Source organism: Muntiacus reevesi, chromosome 2 (genome assembly GCF_963930625.1).
Source record: "Muntiacus reevesi chromosome 2, mMunRee1.1, whole genome shotgun sequence".
NCBI lineage: Eukaryota > Metazoa > Chordata > Mammalia > Artiodactyla > Cervidae > Muntiacus > Muntiacus reevesi.
The window spans coordinates 61751143-61768911 of NC_089250.1; the positions used below are offsets into that span (position 1 = coordinate 61751143).

Sequence of the window (17769 nt, forward strand, 5' to 3'; positions counted from 1 at the left end):
AACTATGGACTTGGCTACAAGGCTCATATAGTCTGGTGCCGCTTCACGCTGCTGCCTTCTGTCAGCAGCACGGTGTTTTGACACCCACTGTTTCCCTGTGCTCCTGTTCAGTGGAATGACTTTGTTTTGACTGTTCCCTCTGAGTGGAAAGTCTTCAGCTCCTTGTCCTCTTTGCCTGAGAAATTCCTACTCATTTTTTCATACCAGTTCAAATGCTACCTCCTCAGTGAAGCTTTCCCTGGTCACTCCATAAGCAGAGTTAATTTTGATCTTTTCTGTACTTTGCTTGTACTTCCGTAGTTGTCCTTTGGTGCTGTGTCACCCCTGAATCTGCTCTCATTCATGAAATTGAGACCTTGTGGGCCAAGGGACAGTGTGCTGTTTATTTCTGTTTCCTTTGTGTCTCTGAAGCAGGCCTGGCACAGATAGTACTTGCAGAATGAATGACAGAAATATGCTTGCACAGATTCCTGTGGTATAAGTTTGAACGTTAAATGCTATAGGTGCAATGTGACAAAGTGCTCTGGCAGTTTATGGGAGTTCTTGAGAGAGAACTTCTGAGAGAAATCTTAGAAGTTTCTAGAAGCTGGTAGCACTTGACTATTGAAGATTTAGAAGATCAGTTGGCAAGGATGGTGGGAAGAACATTCCAGATGGAGGAAATGGTTAGAGGAAAAGCAATGAGGAAGGAAATGCAGAAGTCAGGCCCTACCTACTGATTTACCCATGCCCAAAATTCCAGGCTAGCCTAAAAAGAAAACTCTCTTCTCCTAGCCTCTTCTACCTTTTTTTTCTTTCTATTCTCCTTTCCTTCCCTTCTCCCTCTCTCGAGGTGCCCTTGTCTTTTATTTTTGGTTTCTTGTCAGTCCTTTCCCTTTCATCTTCCCAATTGTCCAATCTTTTGTTTTTTTCAACTCTTTACCTTTTTCTACCTACTTTCTTCTTTCTTGCCCTCTTCCCCAGGCAACCCAGGAAATCCAGGCCTTAGGGTTGAGACCTGAATCAACTACACAATGTTTAACTCCAAATAACACCTCCTCTTGTGAAGCTGAGAAGTAATCATGGCATAATTGCGTCTCATCTGTCTCTTATGTTTTATTGGCATTGATTTTTTTTTTTTTAACCTCCCACAATGCTGGAGGTGGTGTTATCATTTTATTTTTTTTAGTAGTTGTCAAAATGTCAGTTTTAATGAGGATTTCTGCAGACAGGCCTGCCCTTAAGTGGAATGAGCCTTCAGGCAAAGCTCGGGCTAGATGAGTCAGAAATGCTCATGGCTCTGTTTTTTCATGCATAACAGGTGTCTGGGTCATACAGACACACACATACTCCCTTCTATCCCTATAGGTTTATGTGCTTTGCAACACGTAAACACACAATTGAGTTACAAAGGTGCACATATTTCTTCTCTTCTGTACATATCCATACTTATCTTCCCTTATACCTTGAGGTCATCTTACTTCCTCCTCCTGCCTTGTACCCACACACTTGTCCTCCCATACCCTTGTCCCACTGTTTTCTACCTAGATACCCAGAATTGTGTGTGCCGTGCAAGTATCTGCAAACCTGTCTTACAGACACCACTCTGCCCTGTCCCTTATGATCCACACAAATACTGCCTTGGGTACAGACACTGACATCTGCCCATGCCCCAGTGCCACACGCTCAGTACCACACCATTTCTCACTATTCCTTAAATCTCCCTCAATAATTATTTCTAATTTTCGTAAGAGACATGTTAGTTTCAGGCTAGTTTTGAAAGGAAATGTCTTTGTTGACAGCCACGCTAGCAGACCATTAGGAAGTCAGAACCATTTATGACAGATGCTTTGACTAAGGCCTTTAGAGTAACTGTTACTATGGCAGGTGGGGGAGGGCTGGATCAAACAATAGCGGATCGCTTCTGAATGATACTGTTATGTGCCAAGGTGTATTTCAGTCTAGATTCAAACTGGATCCTGTGATACCAGGGTTCACTTCTATTGGAAGGTGATTATATACTGGCAGAAGAGCCAGAGCCACTGTAGATGTTCCAAATTAGACTTTCTAGGGTGGGGCTGGGAGAACTGTATTTTTAACAAGTCCCCAGAGTCCTTCTGTTGTGCAGCCAGGCTGGGAAACACTGATAGAGAGGAAGAACTGGAAGTATGAAGATCTGCATTACCTTTCTGTACCACCTTGGACAAGTTATCTTTTCTGGACATTTGCCTTCTCAACTGTAATATAACAAAGCTCATGCTCATAGAGGATCTTTTCAGCTGTAAAATTTCCTGCTGGTTTATGATAAGTTCAATCTGGGATACTTTTCTACCACAAAAGTGTCCATTCTCTGTCCACCCTGGGCAGGGCATTTCGGGCTTGGCCAGAGGCCAGCAGAGGCAGCCTAGGTCCTGACCTTCTGTCAGAAGCTCTGACACAGCTCCTAATTAGAAATGGATCGATATGGGCCTGCAGCCAGGCCTGCAGAGCCTGGAAGGAAGCTGGAGGAGCGCTCCTAGCTGGGGAGAATCTGATTACTGTGAAATAGATCTGGTTATGCTTGTCGACACAAAGGTCCTACTGGTGTAGCCCTTTTCCCTAGGGACCAGCAGGCAGGGCTGTCCTGAGCAAATGGGGAAATGGTTAATGTATGTGTATCCCCCTTTGATATATTTTCCTCATCTTTATAAACTCATGTAATATAGTGCTAGGTATGTAATAGAGGCCCCTTCCTCAGATGGAAAAATCATTTAGTGTTAATGTTGATAAAGCCTCTTTGTATGTTCATTTCCCCTAACAACTTACCGGGGTAGGTTGAAAAGGAAACTGAAGCTCAGAAAAGTGAAGTGACTTGGCTGCCCTGTGTCACATAGCATGTTCTCTGTTGTACTGCACTACAATATTTTTGAGCATCTATAACACTGATTCCAAGTTGATGGAGTTTTTTTTTCCTAAACCAAGCTGCTGGACTTTTTTTTTTTTTTAAACCAGGGGTGTTCCTTACCCTTCTGTAGACTGAACTGGAGCTGAGACCTTCTCCCTGGAACCCTTCATTGTTGTTGTTTAGTCACAAAGTTGTGTGCGACTCTTGCGCAGTGCCATGGACTGTGGCCTGCCAGGCCTCCTCTGTCCATGGATGTCCCAGGGAAGAATAGTGGAGTGGGTAGCCATCTCCTCCTCCTGGGAATCTTCCGACCCAGGGATCAAACCCAAGTCTCCTTCTTGGCAGGTTGGTTCTTTACCACTGAGCCACCAGGGAAACCAGAACCCTTCAAACACTGGAGGAAATTTCTTAAAACCAGTGGTTGAGGAGGATAAGGGAAGATGCTCTGCTTGCTTTGGCTTTCTCGTTGCCTTTCCAAGATCCCTAAGGAGTGAGTAGGCTCTAATGGGAGAGATCAATCATCCTTTGGGTTCAGTGGGAGGGCTGCGTCAGGCTTCTGTACTGGCCTTGTGCACAGAGGGAGAAGGGACTCAGGACCAGATATTTCTGTGCATAGAACCCAGGGGCTTAGTGCTCAGACCAAATTCCCCTAGGAGTTGGTCATCCGGTAAGTATTTGTTGAGTATCTTCTGTGTGTCAGGGCTTGTACTAGTGCTCAGGATTCCTAGATCAAGACCCAGTCCCTGCCCTGAAGACCTCACAGTCTAACATCAGAGTCAGAGAAACCACAGTATTCTTTGTGTGCCTTAATAGAGGCATATCCAAGGTACTCTGGAATCACAGAGGCATGAAGGTAGGTTATTTTCTGGAGGAGATAACTTTAATCTGGCTCTGAAGGAAGAGTAAGAGTAGGGGCACAAGGAGAACACTCCAGACCAGGGAACTAGCACAAAGGAAACCACAAAGATGAGTCCAGGAGCAGTTGATAAGGGCGGGGGGCGGGCATTAGAGTAGTGCCGAACATGTAACATAACCAGTCAGGTTGACAGCTGTGCCCCTTGCTAGACTTAGGACTATCATAGTAGCCACTCAGTGGTAGTAACACAGGAGCAGGTGGGGAGAAGACGGGTGGGTTTCTTAGCAGACGCTGACCGAAACAGTTTCTGAGAGGAAACTAGGGAAGAAAGCTGAAGAGCAGCAACCTCTGCCCTCTGGGCCAAACCTGCAGAGATGCTGGGGGTTCTTGACAATGGTTTGAAAGCTTGTCCACCCAGGCACAGGGCTTTACTTCTCTGATGCCAGAATTCTCTGCATGCCTGCCCCTCCTTCCTGTGTTCTTTTTAAAAAAGAAATTAATGGAATCTGTTCAGAATACCCCTGAAATGAAATTACATTTTTAACTCTAATTACCCTAATTAAAACTTGACAGCTGTAATCCTGGAATGGCAGATATGCTAAGTACCCCATGCCTGTGACAAGCTTACTTACCCAGATGGAATGTTCTGTTCTGGGCTTAGGAGAAAAATTCTTTTGTGTATTTGTTTTGTTTTTCCCTATCAGCCCTTAGTCTTTGACCTCACAGCTTCCTCAAGCTAGGATAGTCTCACTTGCAGGCTACAGGACCCCTGAATCTCCACAGTGGTCCCTTTGCATTCGAGGTGATGCTTCTGATGATTCTTACCGTATACCTTTGAGTTCTCGCTTCAGTTGCGGTTGGTCTGCATGCCCCGAGCCTGTCCCTGGGTGAAACCACTTGCCTGTGGGGACCTGCACTTGTTAGAAGGCTGTCTTCTGAACTAGGGCTACATGTGTGTCTGGGATCAGTTGATGGCTGGTATTAAGGTTACAGTTTGAGGTCAGGGACAAGGAGCTCTGAAAATAGGCTTCCTCTTCTCTTCGCATGTATCAGCATAGGCTAGAAGCAACTTAATGAAATGCCTGGTCTTGACCCATATCTTGACTAGTTTCCTGGACAGACAAGGAACATATTGGGGAGGGAGGGAGACAGTCCTTGAATTAGCCTGAAGGCTCTGTTGATGCTGTGAGTAATCTCACGGTTCTATTAGCACCAAAGATCCCCATATTCTAGTTACTGTCTCGTAGCCTGGAAGCCTATTCAGTCAGTGGACACTGGGTTTTAAGTACTGCAAAGGACACAGAGTTGAGTAAGACACACTCTGTGCCCCCTAAGAATCTTAGAATTATGGGTGGAGTGGGGAGGCAGCAGTGGATGAGGGACAGCCATATAATGACTAGTTACGTAAGACAGAACAATGAAAGATTTCCCACAGGTGTTAGCATTTGAACTTGCCCGGAATAGATAATATTGGCAGAGGAATGGAGAGGGGCATTGCAGCTTTTAGGGAATAGCGTGATGGAAGGTAGGAAGTTGCTAGGTGACAGTCTGCTGTAATTGGAATACAGTGAGCAGGGAAGGGTACGATAGAGGATGAGAATAGGGTTTAAACTATCCTGTAGGTAAAGGGAGTCCGTTGGGGCTGTAGGGTTGTGATAGGATTTATGTGTGATGGATTGAGAGAGACAGGGTGATTGGAGACAGTAGGTTGGTTAGAACAGATGTCAAGTAAACTGTGGCTTGTGGGCTGAATCAGTCTGCTGCCTCTTTCCTTGAAGTTGTACTGGAACACAGCCACACTCATTTGTTCTTCTATGACTGCTTTCATATTACCTTGGCAGAGTCAATTACTACAGAGACTGCTGGCCCTATACAGAAAGTTTGCTAATCTCTGAGTTAGAAAGTAATTATGAAACTTTTCTAAGAGGAGATAAATGTCAGGAGTAAGCCTGAAATGAATTGGGGGTGTCAAATCAGACTTTTCAGAAGCTGGGGCAGTATGATTTAACAGAGAACACCTGCCCTACCTACCTCTCACAACTTTGTAAGAGTCAAATTTTCTGAAAGTCACCATATCACAAAGGACACAGGACATGGGTAAGTCTGATTTGCCCTTATTAGCTGTGACCTTGGGCAAATCACATAACTTTCCCAGAAGTTCAGGTGAATGTATTGAATGAAACAAAGCAAAGAACCGATCAGGTTTTTCCTCATGATACAGAACTCTTATTCTGTTACTTATCTATGCTTCACCCCCCAGGTTATGTCTGGGAAAGAAATAGATATCCATAGATATCCTAGAAAACTTGGAACATAGTTTATAGTTTGAGTTGTGAAGTTGGGGACAGGTGGGCGGAGGTTGTGGGAGAGGGGCTCACGATAGTTTGAGGACATACTATGCCCTTCCCCTTCCCTAACTGCTGGCACTTGTTCTGGCCAGATATTTCTACCCTTCAACTTCCAGAGCGTATTAAGTTCCTGCAAAACAAAAGGCTGAATTGATTTATTTCTTAAGTCACCTTTCAAAGCAGGAAACGAGTACCACTTGGGATCTCTTATGTTCTTCCTGCCACTACCCTGAGCCCCCAGTGCCTCACTCCCTTTTTCCTAGGACTATGTGTGTCTACCCTGGAGGACAGGAAAAATTCCTAGATGAGAGACCGCAGTGGTGGGTTCCAGACTCCTTTCTCCCTTCAGCTTTCTATGTGACCTGAGCCAATTTGTTTCGGTCTCTGGCCCCTCAGATGACTTTAGCCACCTCTTGGGATCTGAACTTTCTTCTTTAAGACTCCACCTTAGAAACACAGCCTTTTCCCTTTTTTTCATTTTATCCTGTGTACCCCTCTCCTTTCAATCTGGAGTATTTGTGTATGTACACACCTCATTTGTTTCAGATTCACTGCCTTTGACTATGAGGAGAATAGTCATGTCATTAGCTGTTTTTATTGGCAGGGTTTCAGGAACTGGCACTCAGTCTAATTACTAGAGTGGAACAGACACTGGAGGTCAGGTCCAGCTGACCTTAGGGTTCAGCAAGGCATGGTGTCTCGAGGTTGGGCCATCTAGTTCAGTACAGGCAAACATTTGGCCCTGACATCCTTGATAGAGTAGAGGGATAGGGGCCAGGCACTGATCCAGACAATTTACATTTTTTCTTGTTGTTCTTTCTCATAACTCTGAGATAGGTGACATTATCACAGCATTTTACAGATGTGGGAACTGAGTTTTAGAGGATCATTCAGTAGACAGAGACTGACTCTTTGAGGATACAGAGGAATACCTAAGTAGTCCCTCTCCCCAAGTAGGAGAGAACGGTGGGAAAAACAGACATCAAAGCTCAGGAAGGCAGTTAAATAATAATGCCTAAGGATACCCAGTTTAGGTGGCCAGATCCAGGGCTTAAACCCAGATCTGTATGCCTGCTATTTCCACTCTGCCATGCTGCCTTCCCTTCAGAAGGATGGGGAGAGTGGCAAACTCAAGTACAAGTCTAGGCTGGCTGGCAGTCTCTGAAGAATGGCTGATGGTAGGAAGGCCTAGCCTTGGATTCAGAGCTGGGCCTTAGTCCTAGGAGGGCCTTAGGTGTTAGGCAGCTGATGTGAGGCAGGGGTGATTGGAGACAGTCCATATGGTCCTGCGCCTATTTGTAGAATGTGGTGCGTGATTTTGTGTCCACTAGAAGGTGAAGTCTGGTGGTCAGCACTGGTAGTGTCCTGGCATACGACAAGGAACTCCACAATCAACTCTGTGATACAGGAGAGCAGGGAGGAGGGTTGATGCCCAGGCCCTATGGGTAGGGGATGGGAATTAAATATTTCTTGCCAGGAGTCAGAATTGTTTGAGGGCTGAATTTGAGTTGCTGAATCCAACCTAAGGTGATAGAGCTAGGATAGAAATGAGAGAGAAGGGAAGAAGTTTTAGAGGCTGACAGGAGTTTGTGTTCAGGTTAAAAAATTTTTTTTGTTAAGATTCTGCAGATTATTCCAGTTTAAAAACTTGAGCCATTTTCTTCTCATCACAGCCTTTGCGCATACTGGCTCTTTTTCCTCGGAGGCCCTGTCTTCCTTTTTTTCTGACCATGGCTAGGCAGGCAGGTCATGGCTAGCTTTGAACCGTAGCATCTTTCAGTCTGCTGCTTCACCCTGGGTCTTTCCCTGTGATGCGTCCAGTAGTGCTAGATTTGATTTCTTCATCTGTCAGATACGAGGATTGGATTAGCTGGCTGAGGTCCTAGTGTTCTAAAGTGGTCCTTTAAGCATCAGGCCTGAAATTCATTCTTAAAGTTAGTCCTAACCCCACCCTTGTTATCTACAGTCTTCATGTAACAACACTGAATCTCAGCTAAAATTCACAGATTGTGTTTTTGCCTGACCATCTATTTGTGGCTTAACATTTGGGGTAAAATTGGCATTGTCTCTGAGGTCCTGGCCTTCCACCCCAGAGCCCCAGTTCTGGGACTGAATCCACTTATGCAGAGCATTGTCATTGCTTTTTAAATACCTGTTTGAAAACTTATATGTGAACTTGAAATTTGCATTTCTAGGTTCCACATTGAGGACACCTTCAAAGTTATCTGTACTATAGGAAGTCTGAATGATGCGGGAAGTGCTCTGGTTAGAAGTAAGGAGACTGATTGGGGCCCTGCCACTGCCTGCCTGCCTTCCTCTTCGGACAGCTCTCTCCTCATTCTGGTCTCACACCCCTTCTATAGAATGGTGGTGCATCTTCCAGCTCCGGTCTCATCAGGGACAGAAAGCCATCTTCTACACCGTTCATCTGCAGAGCACTCTCCCGCCCCAGCTTTGGTTTGTTGGTTACAGATTATAAAGCCTTAGATTCTCGCTTCCAGCTCCGGAGGGGGAAGGGGAACCATCCAACTGTCTCATTAGCATGGAGAAAAGAAAACAGTAATTACTTGTGCCTCCCTTGATGATTCCTGCAGGGTTGGTTTTTCGGGGAAGGAAAAGGGGGAAACTGGAGACAGCTTCAGCTGAGGAGGGAGAAAAGCTGTTAGCTGCCCAGAAAAGGCAGAGGCAAGAATGATTGTCTTGCATGTCTGTTGTATTCTCTGGACATTCCTCCAGGCAGCCTAGAGACTGCCTGGATTGAGTTTCATCTATTTATGGCATGTATAGTGTTCTCATACATGGACATGAATTGGGCTCAAGAGCCCTAATGTCACCTGTCATTAAGAAAGCAGCTGCCCTCTCAGGCCTCTCTTTGTGATATGCTGTGCATCCTGACACCTGTCTTTACTGGGGAGTAGAAGAGGGTTTTACTGAGCCATTTTGTGACTTGGCTACATTTTTATTATGTTGTGAGGTCATCTTTTTAACCCCCACAGTAACACAGCCAATTGGTTTTATTATGCCGGGGCATAGGCAACACACAATAGAGTCAGTCAGAGTCAAGGTCAGGTATTCTTGTCTTTGGAAGGAGTTTGGAACTGCAAGACCATGGGATTTGGTCCAGACTGGGAAGAGGTGACCTCACAAAGATTGAGGCAGTTAGGGTTTTGAGGCCAAGATGTTAGGGGGCAGGCTGAATAGAACTAAAATAGATTGGCAGATGTGGCTCCTGGGACAAAGGCTGTTTGCTCTGTGGCCAGTCTTATACTCCCTGCTATCTGAGCAGTTGTGCACCTTCATGTGCTGATGGTAGCAGAAATGGGTCTGAGACTACCTGCAGGAGAGCCCTGCCTGATTGAACCTGGAGCTGTTATGCTATGATTAATGTCCTCTGACTGCTCACTCGTGCCTTAATTGTCACCCTGGAGGCCTAGAGAACTAGTTTTCATTTTCCTTCCTCTATCCCAAGGAAGATGTCTCTTCAGAAACACCTTTTTCAGTCAGTCTTCCTGTAGTCCCTGGAGTTTGCTCTACTCTAAACATCAGGGATTCTGTAGGGATGTTGCTGTTCAGTCACTAAGTCATGTCTGACTCTTTGCAACCCTGTGGACTGCAGCACGCCAGGCTCCTCTGTCCCCTGTCTCCCAGAGTTTGCTCAAATTCATGTCCATTGAGTCGATGATGCTCTCTAAGTATCTCATTCTTTGCCCTCTCCTTCTCCTGCCTTTAGTCTTTCCCAGTATCAGGGTCTTTTTCAATAAATCAGCTCTTTGCATCAAGTGGCTGAAGTATTGGAGCTTCAGCTTTAGCATCAGTCCTTTCAATGAATATTCCGGGTTGATTTCCTTGATGACTGGTTTGATCTCCTTGCAGTCCAAGGAACTCTGAAGAGTCTTCCCCAGCACCACAACTTGAAAGCATTAATTCTTTGGCATTCAGCCTTCTTTATGGCCCAACTCTCACACCTGTACAAGACTACTGGGCCTGGCATAAGTGACTCAATGATAGGTTTTTTTTTTTTCATATAAGTACCACAAAAGATGAATCAAACAATAAAAAAGACTAAGAGAAAGGAAAAATGGACTTTTGCTATTACTTATTATGTATCATTGGGGCTTCCCTGGTGGCTCAGGTGGTAAAGAATCTGCTGGCAGTGCAAGAGACCAGGGTTTGATCCCTGGATCTGGAAGATACCCTGGAGAAGAGAATGACTGCTCCCTTCAGTATTCTGGCCTGGAGAATTATACAGACAGAGGAGCCTGGTAGGCTACAGTCCATGGGGTCACAAAGAGTCAAACATGATTGAATGACTAATGCTTTCATTTTTTTCATCATTAAGGCCCAAAGCCTTAGTTATTCTCATTGATTCCTAATGACCTCTTTTTTTTGGCTGCTGCTGTTTATTTTTTTAAAAATAGACTTAAATAGTTAAACTGTTTCTTGACAATCTTGTTTGATCCATCAGAAAATCCTGCAGGAAAGTAGATGATATGATCCTTATTTCACAGATACAGAAAAAAGATCCAGAAAGGTGAAATGACATGGAAAGTCAGAACATGGAGGTCAGAGTCAGAACATGGAGCTTGAGATTTTGGTTGGACCTTCTAGATCTTAGAACAAAGGTCGATGGGGCAGGTGTTTTATTCAGTCACAGGTTCCCCAAGTACTTAGTGTCTTCTACTTGCCAGACTGTGTCAGATCCTTGAGCTGTTACAGTTAAGAAGACCCTAAACCTGCTGTAAGGTCACAGCAGCAGTAAACATTCTCTTCTCCCCTCCCCCTCAGTTCAGTTCAGTTGTCGTCGTGTCTGATTCTTTGTGACCCCATGGACCGTAGCACTCCAGGCCTTCCTGTCCATCACCAACTCCTGGAGTCTACCCAAACTCATGTCTGTTTAGTTGGTAATGCCATCCAACCATCTCATCCTCTGTCGTCCCCTTTTGCTGCCCTCAATCTTTTCCCAGCATCAGGGTCTTTTCAAATGAGTCAGCTCTTTGCATCAGGTGGCCAAAGTATTGGAGTTTGAGTTTCAACATCAGTCCTTTCAATGAACACTCTGGACTGATCTCCTTTAGGATGGACTGGTTGAATCTCCTTGCAGTGAAGGGACTCTTAAGAGTCTTCTCCAACACCACAGTCCGAAAGCATCAATTCTTTGGCATTCAGCTTTCTTTATAGTCCAACTCTCACATCCATACATGACTACTGGAAAAACCATAGCCTTGACTAGACGGACCTTTGTTGGCAAAGTAATGTCTCTGCTTTTTAATATGCTGTCTAGGTTAGTCATAACTTTTCTTCCAAGGAGTAAGCATCTTTTAATTTTGTGGCTGCAGTCACCATCTGCAGTGATTCTGGAGCCCCAAAAAATAAAGTCAGCCATTGTTTCCGCTGTTTCCTCATCTATTTGCCATGAAGTGATGGGACCAGATGCCGTGATCTTAGTTTTCTGAATGTTGAGCTTTAAGCCAACTTTTTCACTCTCTTTGACTTTCATCAAGAGGCTCTTTAGTTCTTTTTCACTTTCTGCCATAAGGGTGGTGTCGTCTGCGTATCTGAGGTTATTGATATTTCTCCTGGAAATCTTGATTCCAGCTTGTGCTTCCTCCATCCCAGCATTTCTCATGATGTACTCTGCATATAAGTTAAATAAACAGGGTGACAATATACAACCTTGACATACTCCTTTCCCTATTTGGAACCAGTCTGTTGTTCCATGTCCAGTCCTAACTGTTGCTTCCTGACCTGTATACAGATTTCTCAAGAGGCAGGTCAGGTGGTCTGATATTCCCATCTCTTGAAGAATTTTCCACAGTTTGTGGTGATCCACACAGTCAAAGGCTTTGGCATAGTCAGTAAAGCAGAAATAGATGTTTTTCCGAAACTCTCTTGCTTTTTCGATGATCCAGTGGATGTTGGGAATTTGATCTCTGGTTCCTCTGCCTTTTCTAAAACCAGCTTGAACATCTGGAAGTTCACGGTTCACATATTGCTGAAGCCTGACTTGGAGGATATTGAGCATTAGTTTACTAGCGTGTGAGATGAGTGCTGTTGTGCAGTAGTTTGAGCATCCTTTGGGATTGCCTTTCTTAGGGATTGGAATGAAAAGTGACCTTTTCCAATCCTGTGGCCACTGCTGAGTTTTCCAAATTTGCTGGCATATTGAGTGCAGCACTTTCAGAGCATCATCTTTTAGGATTTGAAATAGCTCAACTGGAATTCCATCACATCCACTAGCTTTGTTCATAATGATGCTTCCTAAGGCTCACTTGACTTCACATTCCAGGATGTCTGACTCTAGGTGAGTGATCACACCATTGTGATTATCTGGGTTGTGAAGATCTTTTTGTATAGTTCTTCCCCTCCCCCTACCCCCATTCAAATCATTGGATTTTGAGGTAGAAAGAGCTCCAGTGTTTATATGGTCTTCCTTTCATGTTGCTACATGAGTAAGGCAGATCATGAAGCAAGCACATAGACTTTGGAGTAAAGTAAAGCAGACTTAGGTTCAAATCCTAGCTCTGCTGCTTACCAGCTATTTGATTTTGAATGATACACTTAGCCTCCTCACGCATCTTCAGGTTTAGTCACTAAGTCGTGTCCAGCTCTTTTGTGACGCCGTGGCCTGTAGCCTGCCAGGCTCCTCTGTCCATGGGATTTCCCAGGCACGAATACTGAAGTGGGTTGCCATTTCCTTCTCCAAGGGATCTTCCTAACCTAGGGGTTGAACCTGTGTCTCCTGCATTGGCAGGTGGATTCTTTACCACTGAGCCACCAGGGAAGACTCATATTCAGTTACCTTGGCTATAAAGTGGGCATTCCATCACTTGCTTCACCGGGTATTAGGATTAGGAGGGTTGCCAACATAACACCTAGTCCAGCAGTAGCCCAGGTCTTTCTGTCACCCTGCATTAAGGCCTGGCCTAAGCCGTTGCTCAAATGAAGCTTCTGAGGCCACTTGTAGTCAGACTGATTTCCCCCCCTACCCTGCCCTTTTTCAATACATAGAGCTCTTGAAATTGTTAGGTTCTGCCATAATATTCTTTTTTTTAAAGTATATTTGATTTATAAGGTTGTGTTATTTTGTATTAGTTTCTGGTATACAACAAAGTGATTCAGTTATGTGAATGTGTATTTTTCATATTCTTTTCCAATATGATTTATTTTAGGATATTGAATGTAGGTTCCTATGCTATACAATAGGACCTTGTTTATTTTATGTATAGTTTGTATCTGCTAATCCCAAACTCCTATTCTTCTCATATACCCTCTTCCCCTTTGGTAACCGTAAGTTTGTTTTCTGTGTCTGTGAATCTATTTCTATTTTGTAAATATTCATTTGCATCATAGTTTAGATTCTACATGTAAGTGGTATCATACAGTATTTTTCTTTTGGGCTTATTTCACTTAGTATGATAATCTGTCAGTTCATCCATGTTGCTGCAGATGGCACTGTTTCATTCTTTTTTATGTCTGAGTAATATTCCATTGTGGTTTTATTAATCATTGTAAAGATTCAGTGTTGTCTTGTGCTGACATAACCATATTTTCAAGAGGTGACAGAACTCACACAGTGAAGACAGGTCTGGAATGAGACCACAGTGGGCTGAGATCCTTCCAGTTACCTGAGTACTGCTGTACCAGGCTGTGTGTATATGGAGTCCTTCAGCGAAGGTCTTGGGAGGCAAGTCAGCTGTGCCGTGTTGGGAGGTAGGGCAGCTGAAGCTGGATCAGGGGAAAACTCAGCTAGCTATTTCTGTTAAGTCCAGCTTTTAAAACACAAGTCTTCCAAACTTTCTGAAGAAGGCATACTTTCCTATCTACCCTTTGGTCTTATGTCTGGTACCTGTATTCTTGATGATTGTTCTATTTTTTTTTTTTATTTAAAAAAATTCTGATTGTACTGTGTCTTCGTTGCTGCACGTGGGCTCTCCAGCTGCGGCGCCAGGGCTCCTTACTGCGGTGGCTTCTCTTGGTGCGGCTCATGGCTCTAGAGCACAGACGCCGGCTCAGTGGCTACGCGGCAGGCGGGTCTTCCTGGGCCAGGGATCTGACCTGTGTCCTCTGCATTTGCAGGTGGAGTCTTACCCACTATGACACCGGGGGAGTTTTCATGATTGTTCTTTTTGACCTATTTTGGATTTTTTAAAAAATAGATAAGAAAAGCAAAAAATAAAAATTTCAGTGTGTGTGTACAAACCACATCTTTCATGTCTTGGCTATTGTAAATAGTGCTTCTATGAACACTGGGGTGTGTATGTATCTTTTTGAATTAAGAGTTTTCTCTGGATATATGCCCAGGAGTGGGATCATACAGTAACTGTTTTTAGTTTTTAAGAACCTACATTCTCTTTTCCATAGCCTGCCTAATATTCTTAGTATATTTGAAGGACGTTGACACAGTCCTGCCCTGGACTACTAGGAGCCCAAGGATAAGATTTGGTCTCTTTCATCCCTGTGTCCTCTATAATCCCCAACCCAGAGTTGTAACCGTGGCTATCTTGACCCAGGAATTGTTTTTTGATTGATTGGATAGAAGACTTGGGGGGGGGGGGGTTGCAGCTGATAAAAAGAGCTGTTAAAGATTTGGCTGGGTCTCCCACCCTCACTCTTCCCCTTTCCTCTCCTGTTATAGTATCATATTGATTCTTAAAAAATCCTTGTGTTGTAGATAGGATGGGAATTGTATCCCTGTTTTGTAATTAAGGAATCTGAGGCTCAGATTAAAACCCAGGTCTCTTGTTAGGAGATAGATCCATAGTAAGACTAGTAGAAATTTGAACAGAAATCTTAACTGACTAGGTCTTCATTATCTGGAAGCAGTAGGAATGTTTACATGAAAGAAACACAGAGGAACTGTTCTGAAGCCTTAGTGGATGGTGAGGACAGAGCTTGATTGTAGTCACAGCCAGAGGTATTTCAAGAACACAACAGAGAGGTGAGGAAGGGTTCAGGATAATTTGACATAATTGCTAGGCCTTGAAGATTAAGATGAATTTGAATATGAATAAATGAAGAGAGTCGTTCCAGGTGAGACAACAACATGGATAAAAGTATGGTAACTGGAAGGCCCACAGTCATAAGTGATGACCAGACCCGTGGTGTAAGAGTCTAGAGAGCTAGGCTGAGGTGATTGGGAGCCATGCCATTTTTTTGAGCAGGGGAATGGCATTAGGAACATGAGTCTAAAAGTGTGGGCTCTAATAGATAAGAGTAGAAGGGGCAGGGGAAGACTAGGGAAAGAGAGACCAGGGAAGAGGCTACTCTAACAGCCTGTCCTTGTAATGTCAGTAAATTCTAAGAAGTATTCCAGCAGTGCAGGCAGGGGATAATGAGATCCTGAACCAAGAGTAAGTTGACGCAGCAGGGAATAAAGATGGTATGGATGTAGAGGTGTTAGGGGAAAAAAAAACTCTTCAAGGACTTGGGGATGAGGGAAGAAGGGGTTGAAGAGCCTGATACATTTTGAAGTCTAAATATGTACTTGAGAGAATTGTTACACCATTTGCTGAACCATGGGGACTGGGAAATGGGAGGAGGGTTCACAATTTGTTGACATGTTATTTAATTGGAGGTGCTGATAGTCCTTTCCTGTTACCTCCCACTCCTTAGTGCCTCCACTTTTGCCACTTGCTTTTGGGCTTTAACAGAGCAGCAGAGAGATCCTTTAGTTCCTTGTGTTCGCTGCTTTGTTCAGACCTGGAGCCCCGTCCCCAGATCCTTCTACCCAGGTCTTAGAGCAGCTGTCATTTCTTCTCTGAAATAAAATAGTACATGTAAAGTGCTTAACCCAGTACCTAGACTATTTCAAACTGTGCATTAAATGTTAATGATAGTTAAATGACTGTTGTGGTGGTAGAGATTATCATAGCTTTGTGCTCACAGTATCTTCTGGAACTACCTGGCTAAAGGACTCAGGGGTCATTCAACTAGTGTTTAGTAAAAAGTCTGGACTGCAAGTAAATGGAGAATATCCCAGGCTTGGGTATAAATGAGGGCTTGAGTCATGTCAGCCAGGACTTAGAGCCTGCGTTTTCTGTCTTTTTTTTCCTTCTGTTTTTTGAGAAGTGGTATAAAGTGTGCTTAAGAAGGCAAGCCCTGGGGGTTGAACTTCTCGGGTTGAAGTCCCAAGTCTGCCATCTATTAGCTGTGTGACTTGGGGCAAATTTACTTAGCATGTCTGTATCTGTTTTCCCTTAGAAAAAGCGAAGAATGTAATATCACACCAACCTTACAAGAGTTTGTGAAGATTTAATGAGTTAATACAAACAAAGGGTTTACAACAAGGCTTGGCACTGTGCTACTCTTCTCTTTACCCCAGTCATTTCTACCCCACATTCCAAGTAATATATAGGAGTTTCTCTGTCCCTACCCAACAGAGGACGGGGTAAGTAGAGAAACCTAAAGTCAACCTCATAGTGCTTGGAAGTTTGTCCCATCTGGGTTCCAGGTTTTGGAAGCCTGGAGGAACCTCATTCTTTCTATCACTGCATTCTAGTTCTGTAGACTTTCTTGTTCCTTAGTGTAACAAGCTTCCTCTTGCCCATTATTGCCTCAGGGCTTTTGTGCTTATTTCCCCTTTCTGAAGCTCTCTTCCCTCTGATCTTTGAAGATCTCACCCCCTTACTTGGGTCTCTGTCTAGTGACTGCTTCTTGGAGAAGTCTTCCCTGACTTTTATCTAAAATAGACCTCATTCTCACTCATAGTCATTCTTTTCCCTTGATCTGTTTTATGTTTCTTTATAGCCCTTAGCACAACCTGAAACTGTTTATTAACCTGTTTTTTGCTACGTTGCAAGACCTGTAAGGGCAGGAACTTCAAATGCATGCATTGACCTAAGCTCAGGCCTGTTCTGAGCAAGACCCTGACGGACTTCTCTCTGTTCTAGGTGAGCCCTCTTCCCTGAGGCAGTTGGTGCTGACGCTGTAACGCAAAATAAGAACTTGCCGGCTGAGCTCAGTCTTGGTACTGGTGAGTGAGGGTACCTGGGCAAACTTGGGCCAGGATACAGGCTGACTAGTTTGGGGCTTATTTTTACCCTTAGTACAGATAATTTACAGGTAATTACTCTCCTACTCCATGCCTAAGAGACTGTCGTAGGCAGACAGTCTGGGATCACTTGCCATGAATAAAGCAAAAGCACTCTCAATTCCTTCTGGCTTCTGCCTGCTACTTTCTGCTACCTGGTATCCTGAACCTGGCTAAACCCATTCTCCCACAAACTCTCTTAACGTGACTTCATAGCCTTTCATAGACTTTCCTGATTTCAGTCTTGAGTGTGACCTACCAAGCCCAGAGTCGACTTCGGGAAATCCTGTGGTTTTATCAGTCCTGCAGAATATGGATCATCAGTGGAGCTGGGGATAGAGTTTTAGAGTGGGGCTTTGTGAAGGGAAAGTCCAGGGAATTTTAGAAGGAAGACTGTAGATGGTGAAACAGTAAGGGAAATCAACATATTAAGAATCAATTGTATTATGGATCTCATTTATACTATATAAAATCCTATTTTATAGGTGAGGGAGTTGAGGCTTAGGAAACTGAAGTAATACGCCCAGGGTTTACACCTGGAAATCCGCAAAGCTGATCTTAGAATCCAGGTCAGTCTGTGAATACCATTGTTCTCTCTGTCTTGGCATGCTTTCCTTGGACTGCTAATCTCCTTGGAATCATGATTTTTCTTATAAAATTCAAGAAGATGGAC

General features: G+C 44.0%; 1 protein-coding gene across 3 annotated transcripts in view; it reads left to right on the forward strand.

Moving 5' to 3' along the window:
- Positions 1-17769, forward strand: part of RALY (RALY heterogeneous nuclear ribonucleoprotein) — an 81657-nt gene that overhangs the window by 19297 nt on the left and 44591 nt on the right. For 2 of the 3 annotated variants that reach the window (XM_065921841.1, XM_065921845.1), the window contains exon 2: positions 16957-17039. The exons of the other annotated variant lie outside the window; for it this stretch is intronic. The gene's annotated coding sequence lies outside the window, so the exon portion shown is untranslated. The remainder of the gene's footprint in view (positions 1-16956; positions 17040-17769) is intronic. 3 annotated transcript variants of the gene reach the window in all.